The sequence below is a fragment of the Electrona antarctica genome (genome assembly GCF_951216825.1).
Source record: "Electrona antarctica genome assembly, contig: scaffold_32, whole genome shotgun sequence".
Lineage (NCBI taxonomy): Eukaryota > Metazoa > Chordata > Actinopteri > Myctophiformes > Myctophidae > Electrona > Electrona antarctica.
Window position 1 is genome coordinate 1,482,388 of NW_027638678.1, and position 16,662 is coordinate 1,499,049.

The 16,662-nt window shown below is 40.5% G+C and overlaps 1 long non-coding RNA gene across 1 annotated transcript; it reads right to left on the reverse strand.

Annotated features, from left to right (window-relative positions):
* Positions 1 to 14,051: 14,051 nt before the first annotated feature.
* LOC306917845 lies at positions 14,052 to 15,684 on the reverse strand. The gene is made up of 3 exons (XR_013789256.1): positions 15,626 to 15,684; positions 15,289 to 15,408; positions 14,052 to 14,164 (listed from the first exon to the last, which is right to left on the reverse strand). It is a non-coding gene; the product is annotated as an uncharacterized lncRNA (long non-coding RNA).
* Positions 15,685 to 16,662: the final 978 nt, after the last annotated feature.

Sequence of the window (16,662 nt, forward strand, 5' to 3'; positions counted from 1 at the left end):
CATAACATGCTATGCTAAGTATGTATCAGATGCTATCCAAGTCTACAAAAGTGCTATCTAAGGGGGTAGGGTAAGTGCTACGGGCCATGATGGAGTCTGAAAAGGTGGGTTTTCAGACTATGGCGGAAGATTGGGAGGGATGCTGCAGTTCTGACTGTAATGGGAAGTGCATTCCATAGAGTTTGGGACGTGTGGAGCGTTGTCCCGGCGTTTTTAGTGAGGGTACTGCAGCTTCCCTGCGTTGGCTTAGCTTTGTACCTGAGAAACAACACAGGGTGAACCACCGCTATGTAACGCTTCACACAGATACAACGCTGGAATGATGGAACAGGGAACCAGAAAAGACCACTAGAAGTAATGCGAAAAAACCCTGAACAAAATTGTGTGCATGTGAAGAGCCATGCAAAGTAAAATACAGAGGCCAGGGAAGAGATGGTCACAGATACGATCAGGTTGAGATAGAAGAACTCGGAGGCGATCGTCCCACCAGCTCCACTCAGTATCAGCCACAGAACGTAGCTGTTGATGGGGAGACCTAACCTGACTCCGCCAGATGGGGCAGCAGAGAGTACCCAGTGTACTCTCTGCTGCCCCATCTGGCGGAGGTTAGGGGAGACCCAGGATGAGCTTGATGGAGTTGATAGCAGTGGTATAAAGACGCCATATCATGGATGGACACCGAATCTTATATGATATTGTTTATTAATCTTCTCACATTGTTTATTACACAGACATGGAGAGAACTGTGACTGAACAAACACTCTATTACAATGAGTATATCAGAATATAGAGCTTTAACCGCTTAACAAACAAACACACAATAGTTGTTGTCAAAATGACAAACCCAAAACATCAAGGTAGAGCAGGGGACAACGACGTGAAGATTTATGTTCTGACAGTTAGTTTGTGCAAGGAGTCCAGTATTTATAGGTGGTGGGTTGATTGTAGCAGAGTTCACAGGTTTGTAATTGGCTGGGCTGAGAGTGGAACCAGGTGTGTAACTAGGACTGAGGGCTGCAATGGGAAGTGGGAGTGGCTGAAGTGGAAAGACAGACACAACTGGGCAGAGGGAGAGATACAGAAAGAGGGGAATAAACAGGCAGAGGGCCAGACCATGACAATACTAAACTTACGTACAATCATGTTTGCTTGTGCATATCACATTCTACGTTGCCTGTAGATGTCCCTATCATCAGATAGGTCATTTGTTAAATAATGGCTTGACGTACTTGACCTCACCACAAAACTTAAGGGCTGTACCAGACAGAAAAAAGACTGGAAATTACAGTTTACTCTCTTCCTTCACATCTTGTCTTTTACAAGTATACTACCGCACACCCTAAGTTGCAATGCAAGTTCAATTTGTTTCGACTTTAGAAGACAGTGGTGGGTCTTCTGTACAGGACTGGTCAAGGCCTAACAACAAATTAGTATATTGTCAAATCCTCAAAGTCTCATAGCAAATTGTGCTCTATTGTTCTCATTTAATTGCTTATCTATATTTACAGTGAAATTCCATTGTGTAATGTGTAGGCCATGTGTCCATAGTGTAAGGCATTATTAATTCATGACCAGGATAAGTCAGGATAAATCAGGATACGTCATTATCCGTATAATAATCATATCCTATATCCATCATTACATTGCTATTAACAACAGAGACACAATAACAGCAACAACTGTATTTGTGAAAACCTGGACAACTTTAAGTCATTGTTCAGGTTGTGTTGCTCTGAGGGAATGAGGAGCATGCAGGTGTGTGGAATTAGTTTTTTCAAATGCTAAATAATGAACAAACCCCACATTCTTTCCCCAGGTTAAAATATAAACAGGCTAAATGATGATGGCTGATGCTTCATTCACTATAGACAATGCATTCAAATGCAGAGATTATGCATATGCAGAATGCAGAAGGTGTTAATGGTCACTGGTTGTCTGGCATTGGACAGATCACCTGTTAATGATCACATTATGGATGAGACCATGTTACACCTCTTTGAGTTTCAACAGAACTACAGAAATAGGTCTATGACACAGAACTTATTATTATTATCATCCTTTGTGAAATGTTAAAGGTGCTGTAACTTGTAAGGGATATGTTTTGTTAAAATAGCTCTACTAATCATTGCTATATTGTTTGTTCAGTAACAGAGGTCTTCCCACGTCTCCATACTCATTTCACTAACATAATTATTACTATTTCATAATGTGAAATGTGTTAATAATAAAATTGACCAGTACTATGAAGAGAAGAAGGCCCATGGGCCAAATCTGAAATGGTAACCAGAGAATTGGCCATTTGAGATGCATGATCTGAGTAGGAAATAGAGAGAATACATCTTGTGATGTCAACGTGCAATGTCAAATATATATTAATAAAAAGTCAAGTAGAAAAACTAGAAACTAAAAAAATGAATTAAAAGTAATACAAATCACTCACCCTCACACATTATGACGGTCACCAGAATATGGGTGTTTTCAATGAATCTGATGAAAGGAGATGTAGTTCGCACACCAGCCTTGAGCTCCACATTTTTATTTCATGGAGAAGAGGATACAACGTTTCGACCCCTTCGGGTCTTCGTCAGGATATGTTCAATTAATCTAACATGGTTAAAATGGTGTTTGAAAATACAATGGGAAGCTTGTATATGGACGTCTGTGACTCCTTTCATATATTTGACCAATGGCTGTAGCCATAATATATAAGAACGTACACAATATGTATTTTGTAACACGTTTTATTTCATCCATGTACAAAATGTGATTTCTTCCCTGTCACAGACAATGTGTCTAATTTAAAATGTCTTGAAAATGTCCAATAAGAAAATCCATTAACAAGTTAAACAAAATCAACAAAAAAAATCATTTGGGTTTCTCTCCGGTGTGAATTCTCTGGTGGCCTTTAAGGCTGTCCATTCGAGAGAAATGTTGTCCACACTGATCACATCCATAGGCTTTCTCTCCAGTGTGAATTCTCTGGTGGCTTTTAAGGTGTACCATTTGAGAGAAGTGTTGTCCACAATCATCACATCCATATGGTTTCTCTCCAGTGTGAATTCTCTGGTGTGTTTTAAGACTGTCCATTCGAGAGAAGCGTTTATCACACTGATCACATCCATAGGGTTTCTCTCCAGTGTGAATTCTCTGGTGTGTTTTAAGAGTTCCCATTATAGAGAAGTGTTGTCCACAATCATCACATCCATAGGGTTTCTCTCCAGTATGAATTTTCTGGTGTGTTTTAAGGCTTGACATTTGAGAGAAGTGTTGTCCACATTGATCACATCCATAGGGTTTCTCTCCAGTGTGAATTCTATGGTGTGTTTTAAGGTCAGACAAATGAGAGAAGTGTTTCCCACACTGATCACATCCATAGGGTTTCTCTCCTGTGTGAATTCTCTGGTGGCTTTTAAGGCTGGACATTTCAGAGAAAAGTTGTCCACACTGATCACATCCATAGGGTTTCTCTCCAGTGTGAATTCTCTGGTGTTTTTTAAGGTCAGACAAACAAGAGAAGCGTTTACCACACTGATCACATCCATAGGGTTTCTCTCCAGTGTGAATTCTCTGGTGTCTTTTAAGATTTCCCATTGTAGAGAAGTGTTGTCCACACTCATCACATCCATAGGGTTTCTCTCCAGTATGAATTTTCTGGTGTGTTTTAAGGCTTGACATTTGAGAGAAGTGTTGTCCACATTGATCACATCCATAGGGTTTCTCTCCAGTGTGAATTCTATGGTGTGTTTTAAGGTCAGACAAATGAGAGAAGTGTTTCCCACACTGATCACATCCATAGGGTTTCTCTCCTGTGTGAATTCTCTGGTGGCTTTTAAGGCTGGACATTTCAGAGAAATGTTGTCCACACTGATCACATCCATAGCGTTTCTCTCCTGTGTGAATTCTCTGGTGGCTTTTAAGGCTGGACATTTCAGAGAAATGTTGTCCACACTGATCACATCCATAGGGTTTCTCTCCAGTATGAATTATCTTGTGTGTTTTAAGATGTCCCATTGTAGAGAAGTGTTGTCCACAATCATCACATCCATATGGTTTCTCTCCAGTGTGAATTCTCTGGTGTTTTTTAAGTCTAGACATTGTAGGGAAGCGTTTACCACACTGATCACAGCAGTTTTTTGCTTAGCCAAGCTTCTTTGATCATTCACCTCTGGTAGAACAGGGAAGCCAGACTGAACTAACACTGAATTAGAAACAAAGACAAAGGAAATGTTGTTTAGAGGCATTCCTGGACTTAAAATAGCAAAACCTATAATGTTAAGTTAATGTACCCTATTATCAATTTAGCATCCATTTATAATTCGATTCTACAATCATTTTATATTTTAGAAAATACATGACAACGGGCAGTCAATGCTAAAATAAATCAAAACAAACAAATGACTAGATAAAAAAAACATCCTTATGGCATGCTGTATATCCATATAGACACAGTAAGTAACTTACAGAGGTCTTGATGATCCTTGGGTGTGTTGAGAGAGTTCATCTTCAGCTGAAGTCTGGAGTCCACAGTCAGATGTTGTGGAGAACAACTACAAACTCTTCTTATACTGGAGAGCCTGAGGTGGAACCACTAACTGCTTGCTGTTCATTGGCCAAAGAGTGGAACAATACAGTCATCAGCCACCAATCTCAACCTAACAAACTGCTGCATGTGCTCCACCCCTCTCTGACTCCTCCCCCAGGTCATGCTCTATGCAACATTTTAGAAAAAAACTGTGAGATTGCTTTCTAAGCTTCATATTTAATATATGAATCTATCTATATCCAATATAGAGTATCTGGCTATCTGGATAATATATGTATAGTCTAACAATATTGAATAAGTGGATATTAATTATAATTAATTGATACTGCAGCAGAGCCATAAGAGGATTGCTCCACATTCTTTCAGTAACATAGAACCAGCTCTGTGTGAAGAAACAACAAAATACTATTTGTCTTCCAAAACACAAACTGTCACCCACCGCCTAAAATGATTGCAAACAGTCTTCATAATTAGTACACAAGCCTTCACATTTTGTCTTTTACAAGTATAATACCGCACACCCTGTACGCACACCCCGACTTTAGTCAAGTCAAGTCAATTTTATTTATATAGCACATTTAAAAACAACAGCAGTTGACCCAAAGTGCTTTCCAGAGAACAGGTAGACCGTAGTATATCACAGTGCAATAGTAGAACAAACAAACAAAATAACAACAAAAACAATGAACAACAATAAACAATAAATGTCACACTGTATTAAAAGCCAGACTAAAATGGTCCAAAATCTGTGTGGAAGATTATTCCAAAGTGTATATAGGTCCAGCTACAGACGATCACCTTTTCTTTTCAGATTTGAAGGGGGGACTGCAATGAGTTTGAGAGTGGAGGATCTGAGTGTCCTGGTGGTAGGGGGAGCAGTTATTAGTTCAGAAATATAGGAAGGGGCAAGGCCGTTTAGGGATTTAAATACAGGACCCTCTGTAGGTGGGAGATGGCGGAGTGGACTTTAGAAGACAGTGGTGGGGTTTCTGTACAGGACTGGTCAAGGCCTAACAACAAATTAGTAGATTGTCAAATCCTCAAAGTCTCATAGCCAATTGTGCTCTATTGTTTTAATCGCTTATCTATATTTACAGTGAAATAACAAAAGAGACACAATAACAGCTAAAACTGTATTGTCTAAACCTGGGAAACTGGGACTGGGACACTGGGACAACTTTAAGTCTTTAAGTCATTGTTCAGGTTGTGTTGCTCTGAGGGAATGAGGAGCACTCAGGTGTGTGGAATTAGTTTCAATAGGGTTGTGATGACTGCACTTTTATTCAATGTTTTTTTTAGAATGCTAAATAATGAACAAAACCCACATTCTTACCCCAGGTTAAAATGTAAACAGGCTAAATGATGGTGGCTGATGATTAATTCACTGTAGACAATACATTAAAATGCAGAGATTAAACATGTTAATGGTCACTGGTTGTCTGGCATTGGACAGATCACCTGTTAATGATCACATTATGGATGAACTGAGACCATTTTACACCTCTTTTACTCTGAGTTTCAACAGAACTACAGAAATAGGTCTAGCCTATGACACAGAACTTATTATTATTATTATCCTTTGTGAAATGTTAAAGGTGCTGTAACTTGTAAGGGATATGTTTTGTTAAAATAGCTCTAGTAATCATTGTTATATTGTTTGTTCAGTAACAGAGGTCTTCCCATGTCTCCATACCCATTTCACTAACATAATTATAATGTGAAATGTGTTAATAAAATTGACCAGTACTATGAAGAGAAGAAGGCCCATGGGCTCTACAATTTAAGAACTTATGACACAATATTTCGTTCACAGGTTTTAATTTAAAAAATGCTCACATGTGCTTACCACATATATCCCTATAAAATACATTAGGCCTATGTTAGCAGAGCTACCATTGCAGTGTAGGAAGAATCTAGACAGCCTAGGAGCTAGTCTGATATACGGAGGAAATAATGAGACGAGTAGGCAGCAGCTCACATCCACTCCTTCAGTGTCAACACAACTGAAGCCAGACGTTTATTCAGCCAATATATACACAATGTTAATAGGCACTTCCTGTTAAGCGCTTGGCATTTCAGAATAAGAGCAGATATAAAAGACAATAAAGATCACAGGGAGGCGGCCTTTTTCCGACACCCAAATAGCCGACGGGGAAATGGTCTAATCAATGGTCCGACAGTGTGTGTGTGTGTGTGTGTGTGTGTGTGTGTGTGTGTGTGTGTGTGTGTGTGTGAGAGAGAGAGGGGGGGGGGGGGGGGGGAGAGAGAGAGAGAGAGAGAGAGGGGGAGTGAGAGAGGGGGGAGAGTGAGGGAGAGGCGCACATGTGTGTCTGTGTGTGGGGGGGGGGTGAGTGAGTCCCCTCTCGCTGCATGTGGCAGAGAGAGGGGGGGGGGGTGAGAGAGGGGGAGTGAGAGAGAGAGGGGGAGATTAGCCTGGTTAATAAGCCAGACCTAGGGGGAGATAGGAAGAGAGAAGAATATAGGGATGTGAAGAAATTATAATCCAGCGTGATTCATAGCGACATAATACATACCATGTCAATTAAAAGCACTAGGCTACTATACAGACCACTGCCTGGGGGGGGGGGTTCTCTAAGAAGTGTGACTTGATGGCCCATTTCAACGTAGTAGGTGTGTTTGTGTGTGTGTGGGGGGGGGGGGGGTGGGTGCTCCAAGAGGCGCGTTGATGTCTGTTGTAGGTGGCAGTCTTGGAATGGAATGCATTGTTGTGACCCACCCGACACCCCCTCACCTCCTGTGGGGGGGGGGGGGGGGGGGTGGGTGCTCTAAGAAGTGTGACTTGATGGCCCATTTCAACGTAGTAGGCCTATTCAACTTGTAGACTCTGATTGTGGACTATGTTTGGTTCTGTACGTTTAAAGTCAATACACAGCAACCAAAGTTTCTTCACTAGACTTGTATTTTCCATCAATGGTTCATGTTCCATCAGTGACACATTATGAGTGATGATGAAAAACAGATGAATTAAAAGTAGTTCATGAACAAGGTCATATTACAGACAGTGGGTATTAATCTGTCACACATGTGTCATGTTCCATTGTATGAATAACCCAAATTAATGGATTAATAAAAATAGTTCATGAACAGGTCATATAATTTAGACCAGTGGTTCTCAGGCCAAGCCAGCATGAAGATACAAAGATGCATCTGACATTTGTGGCTGCTGCAAAAGCTACAAATTGAAGCTGAGCTGGGTTCAACTTCCAGATGCAAAGCTACAAAGCTACGACTGTAGCTGCAATGACACACGTCACTACGGACGCATGCTGGATGATGTCAACGACCGTGTGAGCAACAGATTTTACAAAACAACACATACAATTATGCTGTGATCTTTGCATTTTCGCATCTTTTGCATCTGCCAGTGTGAACGCAGCATTATAGATCTATCCTGTTTGACCTGCTTTCAGAGCCCCTTGAAGCATGGCAGTTTCCCAGCTTTGTGGAGGTAGAGCAATGGCTGGACAAACGCTGAAATCATGGATACTATACAGTATGTGATGATATATACGATGGTTTCAGCAACTATGTTGGAATAATTCAGTAGTGTAAACACAACAATGGGAATATAGCTCATTATAGTCAGTGACATTACCACCAAGCTGATCAGAATGATTCTAAAAGCTCTTCTCTTCAGGTTGTTTCCCTCCCCACTGTCCCTCTGTCCTTCTCCTGGTCCAGGCTGTTTCAGAGCTCTGAGGACCGAGAGGCAGCAGAAACACACCACAGAAATGCACACCACCCAAAAGCCCAACAAGAAGTAGTGAGGATACACCGTATTACCGAATATAACAGTTAACAAGCTGACTGCAAGCCCCATCAGCCAGACAACGCAGCAACAGGCCACCCTGTACCGAAGAGCTTTGTACCTGAGAAACACCACGGGTGAACCACCGCTATGTAACGCTCCACACAGATACAACACTGGAACGATGGGATGGAGAAGAAGAAAAACAAAGCAAAAGTAAAGTTAGTAATCCATTGCAAAATTGAGTTGTATGTGAAGAGCCAGGCAAAGTAAATGACATCGGTCAAGGTAGAGAGGATCACAGATACAATCAGGTTGAGATAGAAGAACTTGGAGGCGATCGTCCCACCAGCTCCACTCAGTATCAGCCACAGAACGTAGCTGTTGAAGGGGAGACCCAGGAGCTTGATAGAGCCGATAGTAATCTGTAGGGATGCGGAGGGAGACGGAGGGATGCAATGAGGATGCGGAGGAGACGGAGGAGTTGTTGCCATTCGCCAGTGTGTTGTTCATCTTCAGGCTCTGTGTGTGTCCTGTAACCAAGACAGAAGATGGATTTGAGCACAGTTGACCTGATATAACAATGACACAAGTAGTGATGGGAGATTAATTGGCAAACACATCGGTATCGGCCGATTTGAGTTGTTTTTAGATTAATCGGCATCGGTTTGATTAATCAATCAGACCGATTAATTAATCGGTCCGATTAATCGGTCTGTCTTTAGTCTTTACAGATAAAGAAGCCCAAAGTAACAGCTTGAACAGATCTACAAGCTCACAATATGAAATATAAAGGTATTAAAGTTAAATCTGACTTGCTTAAGCCTGCAGTGCAGACACCCTGTTACATGTTTTTTTCAGAATGGACAAAATTATTATATATATTTTTAATACAGAATGAGATCATATCGAAATCGGTAATATCGGTTATCGGCCATAACAGCAATTAATTATATCGGATATCGATATCGGCCAAAATGTCTCCGGCACATTCCTAGACACAAGTTAACATTTTTAACAACTATTCTCAATGTTCTTCTGAAAACAACAACTATTCTAATGAACAATGAAAACAAGGTTAAAGGGATCTCACCTTTTGATGCCAGCAGAGTGTCTCAGATCTCTGCGTTGGTGTTTTGGTGAAGTCTCTTCGTCCGACGGTCACTTTCTTCCTGATGAGAGCAGATCCTATGAACTCTGTGCTTTGCCTTCTCTAACTATACCTTTCCCTGCTCCTCCTTCCACTAATATTCGTTTGCACACCTGCGCTTCAAAGCATTTTCATATTGTTTTTGAATCCATGGAAATGTATAGTCACTATGCAAACTTCACCTTTAGATCATTTATCAACTCATGACACATTAAGCTGGCACACAAGGTGGCCCCTGGTTTAACTATGATACGATAGATAGATAGATAGATAGATAGATAGATAGATAGATAGATAGATAGATAGATAGATAGATAGATAGATAGATATGTGGAATTCATGAATTATGCTGTATTACCGGTCTTGTGTGTGTGTGTGTGTGTGCGTGCGTGCGTGCGTGCGTGTGTGCGTGCGTGCGTGTGCGTTTGGTGGGGGTGGGGGTTCTGTACACGATGTGGTTTTATAATAATGAAATCCCAACATGGGTTCCGTTACAGCAAAGCCCCTGCATGCATTTCTATCTCTGGGACCCCCAATTTGTATTGTAAAATCTATGTTAACACCCTGAGCGGCATAAACGGAGGTCTCCGTCCTATCAAATACGCTCAGTGCTCAGGACGGAACATTAATGATATATCATAACCGAGCGCATCACTCCACAGGCTGGGAGCACCTGTTGGGCAACATTTGATGTAATTTACGGTTGGGACGTCATCCAAAGTGATCCCCCCCATTGTAGTGGATGAGATCGATAATCTTAAAACGTGAATAACTATTGATCTAAATCAATCCGTCCAATTCTAACCAAAGATTATGTTTTTGACGGCCCATTGCGGTCCCGTCGCTATAGTCGTGTTAGAATGAATCATAGCTCCCGTTGTTGTCGATCGCCTCGGAAGTGTTTTGGCTACATCTAGCTATACTTCAGCTATATTCAAGATGGCGCCTGGAATGCGCTCCGTAGCTGCAAATCGCTGGGCACCCTGATTTAATTCAATTTGGGGTTCCTTGACATGAAAACGTTTGGGAACCAGTGGCATAGGGCAACCCGCCGAGGAGAGGCAAAAAAATGCGCCAAACCGATACTCATAATAATAATTTTCTCCGCGGCTCCGCAGCTTAATTGTGAATGGTAAATGGTGCATTTACGTACATAGCGCCTTTATCCAAGGCGCTTTACAGAGATTATGCATTACATTCACCCATTCACGCACACAGAGAGAGAGAGAGAGAGAGAGAGAGAGAGAGAGAGAGAGAGAGAGAGAGAGCAGAGTAGAGATGGGGAAGCGTAGAGCATCCTGTCCAGACAGTGTGGTGGATGGAATGGAAGGGGTGTGAATGGCCTCAGGGTGCATCCATCCGCATCCATCCATCCATCCATCCATCCATCCATCCATCCATCCATCCACCCCTCCCTACTAGTCTCAAATTCTCTCTCTCTCTCTGCACTCCATTATCTCCCATCGTCGGGTTAAAAGAGAGTACCTGGGCTATGCCAAACATCAGGGACTTGCACACATAGACATCAAAGGGGGGCTTCAGCCCCATGCCCTTTTACCCGTCTGTAAAACAAGTGCCCTTTCCAGACCATGATTTACTAGGGCAAAATAAACGCAAATGCCACACTCCTTTCCATGCCATGCCGGAAGGCAGCATTCAGGAGAATTGCTTTTTTTCCGAAGTCTCCTGAACTTCGACGCAGCATTTTGCGTTGAACAAATTTGTTTAGAAATCCATGTCGTTACACACCGCATCTCCACTAGCTAGAGTGCTAGCTAGTGGAGGTATGTAACGTATGCAGGTATGTAACGTATGGGGGTCCGGTCATTCAACCCTATCGCCCAAGTCAAACGTTACTACATTACGTTTCTGACAAATGAGAAAACGTACCAAACGAACGTAATTCACAGTGAAAACGTTCGGTCTTAACGTTTGCTTATCTGCATTCCTTTTAATGATAGCCAGAAAACGTTTGCATACAACGTTTTGTTTTGTTTATTTTGCTGTCCCTCCAGCACTTTCGATCAAAATGAATAATAATAATAATAGTAATTATCAATAAGGAATAGTGCTTACAGCATTTCAAATGTAATAATAATAATAATAATTAGCAATAATTAATTGTTTTATGCGTATTGCGGCCGTTTTTGATCATGTTTCAGCGTCAGTGTAAGAGGAGATCCCCTTCCTGATTTCCAGAAAAGGGGCGGGATTTGATGACGCACGTAACGTGACAGATGAAGTGAAGGGAATTTCCTTTTACTGTGTAATATTTTTATTTCCCCCCTCTGATGTATAACTGACGTTTTGTTTTGTTTATTTACTGTATAATAATACTAATAGCAATATGCCTAATGAATTGTGCTTACAGCATTTAAAATGTATTAATAATAATAATAATAATAATAATAATAATAATAATTAGCAATAAGGAATGATTTGGTGATGCAAAACATATTTGGAGATGAAACAGGGAAATCCATTTAGAACTCTATGAAGCGTAAATCATTCATTCATCCCCCCCCCCCCCCCCCCCACACACACCTTTATGTAATATGCTTTTATTCCACCTCTGATTTCTGACTGTTATTTGTTCTGTTTGATATGTTATTTGTATGTCTTTAAATGTTACATATTAAACGTTAAATGGTTTGATGAATTGAAAATGGAAATAAATAAATAAATCAGCATTGTTATATTATTTCGTCTGTTTATGAATTGATTGCAATAGCCTGCACATTGAGTTTTACTTTTTTCTTCCAAATTTAGCAGATCAGTATCATTACATTGTCACTTGTCAGTTACAGCTAAACTATTTACTCTCGTTGAATATATTTAATGACTTGTTGAAATGTGTTAAGCTTTCGTTGGGAGTATTAATACTATTAATTAATAGCTATAATCAGTTGTTCCCAAACCCTTTGTCAAGGACCCCCAAATTGACCAAATTAGACCGCGGACCCCCATTTGAAAAGATATGCCAGGGACCCCCATAAGAGAAGCTTTTACAGCTCTAGCAAACCCTGTTTAATTTCAAGGACCCCCAGTTTGACACAGACCCCAATTTAATGACATTTCCATCTCTGGGACCCCCAATTTATATTGTAAAATCTATGTTAATTTAACTCTCAGAGTTACAGACTCATAAGGTTTGGTTCCAAACTATCATTTAGCTTTAACTTAGATTTTGGGAACCACTGATTTATATCATTCCATTTGAGACATGCACAATCAAGACAACTAAATCTGTTTTATGACCCATGGACTGGATAACAACCTTAGAGCAGGCCTACTCTAAGATAACTAAACGTCTGCTTGCTATTCTTGTCCCCCCCCCCCCCCCCCCCCCCCACCACAGTGAATCTCTTCGTAATCTCCTAATATGAAGTTTCATGAAGCGTTCTTAGGTCTGCTAGTTCGGTCAATGGGGCCAGCACGTCAAAACAGCGCCACTCATAGTGTCTGGGAGGTAATGACAGCTAAAATGTAGTGGCTATATATTAATATGAAAGGATTTTCTGCCATCTCGTCTTGCCCATTCTTTCAGGTCCGATCTCATTGACCTTGGCCAATTTTATAATATAGGTAGTAGTGATGTAATTTTACATCAACCATCCTCAATGTAATTAATTAGACACAACACCTATACAAAAAATATATATGGGCTCACAAAAAATAATTCATTGTTATTTTAGAAATGTATTGGCCAAAAACAATCTTTCCCCCCACTTTAACATAACCCCCACCCCCCCAACAACACAACTAAAAACACTTTTAACTGTAGACATTTTAATTGACTTTTCACCACAAACGGTAATAAAACAGAGAACAGACAGCAGAAACATTTTGTACAAATTAAACAATTCACAGGACAAATTAAAACAATACAAATTAAACATTTGTACAAAACCGTACAAATTAAACATTTGTACAAAACCATACAAATTAAAACAATTGAACTATTGAAAATCATTTTAAAATAGTTCAACTAGCCGATCTACATCTACACGTTGTGAGCTTGTAGATCAGCTATTTGAACTATTTTAAAAGGTTTTTTAAAATAGTAAAAAATTGCAAATAAGTTTAGGGATAAGGGTTAAGGGGTGACACAAGATATAGCCCAAAGTCTCTTACCCTTTATCCCTAAACTCATTAGCCATTTTTTACTATTTTGAAAAACATTTTAAAATATTTCAAATAGCCGATCTACAAGATCACAACGTGTCGATGTAGATTGGCTAGTTGAACTATTTTGTTTTTCAAGATAGTAAAATGTGATAACAGGGTTTGTCTGAAGGGACATTTTCATGTCAAGGACCCCAAAAATGATATGTAATTGGCCGCCAACCCCCATCTGAAAAAGTTGTTCCAGGGACCCCCCAAAGGCAAAGATTTGTTAAAAACGTTAATGAAAAGAATATACATTCAAAGATTTGAGACACATTCTCACGATTTTTCAAAAATAGCAGATCTACAAGCTCGTAGTGCAGCACTCTGTGCCGTGCTACGAGCTTGTAGATCGGCTATTTTTCAATAGCTAAAGTAGAACATAATGCTTAAAACACCAAAAGGGGTTCCCGTCCTTGGGTTGACACAGAAGAGTGAGACACAATACACGAAGAGCTGCCAGCCAGGAAAGTAGTGCTGTGGGAACGATGTGATGTGGGATGACTGGAAGCAATGATGGAGGGCTGAGGACGACCTAGAGAGAAACACAGACGTAAACGGTGTTAAATAGCAGATTTATGAAAAATAAAAAAGTTTAGTTAGGTGGTTTCCTCTAGATAGCAATGATACAAACATCCCATGAGTGATGCAGCTAACCGTTGTGACCTTGTAGATCGGCTAATGTATTTTCACAATATTTATCTGTGGAACCAAGTGAAACTACATGTATTGTCAATTCAAGTCATGTCTCAACCGCTACAATTCCAAGTGGTTGTCAGGGTGGGGGGTCCCTAGTTCAAATATTATTTTGGAGGGTCATGGCTTCTTAAAATTCTTTGGTTCCCATGGAGGCCAGGTATAGTTGCTGTTGATGAAGAAAATTAACACTAAAAATAGTTTCTATCATGAAACGCCAGACAATTAGATCTACTATTTTATCTATAAATGTACCAAGTCTCGGTACGTACGTGTGTAATCCACGTAACTCGACAACCAGTCGCCCCACCAACTTCAAATTCGACACACGCGTTCCACACCCCCACAGGGAGTGCAGTGCCCGGTGTCGGGCACTGTTTCTCTGTCAGTTTTCTCTGCTGTTTTCTACCAGGGAGGGGAGGGTTGGAGGGGGTCTCTGATCGGTGAACCAATACTTCTCCAGCGCTTGTAACTTAGAAAGCACGCTGGCTGGGCCAGGCTAGTTCCTTACAGGAGCACGGCTCACACAATGTAAAAATGTAGCTTATTAGTAATCAATCAAAACAAAAATCACACCTGTGTGAAGTGAGGGGCGCTCTTATCTTACAACATAATATTTGTTTAAGCAACGGGTGCTAATGTTTGTTTTAGTCCTCAAAACAAACATTTCTCTTTGTTGTCTATGGTGTTTTCTTAAACAAGCATTGTTGAAAAACAAACATTAAGCTGTATATAGGAGAGGCTAGCGCCCCTCAAAGATTATTGCACTTGTGTGAAGTGAGGGGCGCTCTTATCATACATCACTGTCCGTGCTCAGCCAATCAATCATCACATTCGGTGGTACAAACACACAGACACACAAAGCTGGGCAGTGGGCATATGCGGGGCTAGCGCCCCTCAAAAATGAAAAAATAATAGACCAAAATGTATTGGAGGAAAAAAGGATTGGCCTACTTTATTTACCTTAGTTTTGAGCATCCCATCGTTTTCCCTTTCGGCACAGTCGGACAACAATTCTCTCTTTGTCGGCCATGGCTTGTGACTCTGCATCCGTAATTACAGAGAGATCCAGAATCACGTCATCTGCAAGGTTATTAAAATAATCTGTGATTAATCAAATTCACTTACATAAACAAACATGTTCTTAAACACAATATATTATTTATTTTGTATTTACATTTTTGAAAAGATCCAAAAAGTGCCCCAAAAAAGGGTTGCACACACAGTCTTCACTTACATCCCCAAATGTGTAATATAGGCTGAAACGTAAAGTTCCATTACGTATAGTTCCATTACACACCTGTTCCTGTGGCTCCCTGTGGTCCAGGTTCTCCCATGGAGGTCGAGGGTGGAAGTTCCTATAAGGCAGTGGTGGAAGAAGTACTCATTTTACTCAAGTAAAAGTATAATTCTAAGTACTCATTACACAAAAGGGCCCATTTAACTTTTCCAGTTTTTAGATTTGAATTTAACAAAGAATAAAATGGGGCCAAACAAGGTCCCTTCTCTTAAAAATTGACTTCTGCAGTGCAATGTCCATCTGTGTTTCTGCCAATAATGATTGATTGGACTTCCATTGAGTGTAACTTAATCAAAGTATGGACTTTTGAATAATTGTATTCCTATGCTCTTATAATACAATAGAGAAAAGGCTATCATGAATTCACAGAGATAGTCCTACTTATTTACCATCTCCACCACACGTCTTTTAATGGCTGACCTCTTCTTCCCCCTTTTCCCTTTACCAGGGATCTCTGAAAAACAGATTTAAAAGAGAGAAAGACAGACGGATTGAACTTGATTGGCATGTACAAATGAGGGTTGAGTCACAAGGTAGCTCTCCACCGCTCCACTGCAGTTGGCCGAGTAGGAAGTCTCCTACCGTCTTCCGACAACTTATACGGTGGATTTTTGAGGGGGGCTCTGATCATACACTTTTGCCCTCACTTTTATATTCAATATGTACTTTGCTCAGCCTATCAAAACATCGCTATGGGGTGATCAGCCAACACAAAGCTGGGCATAGGATGGGATAGCGCCCCTTAAAAAGTTAGTGTTGCAAATTTCAGCAAACTTCAGAAATAAACAAAAGCAACCCACAACTATGAATATTTAAGAGAGACTGTGCTTATTTTTCTGTAAAGTCGCTTGTAGATATTATATTTTAATAAGCAGACCTGGCTGTGGCAATACTGCAAACCAGTGCTGCAGGCTACTTCGCATGCACAAAACAATGTTCCATGGGCAGACTGGTTTGTGCTAAACTAAATGCTAGTTTGTTGCACTCTGTTCGGGTTGGAAACAGTATTTGGTGGAGAGACACCTTTACATGTTAAA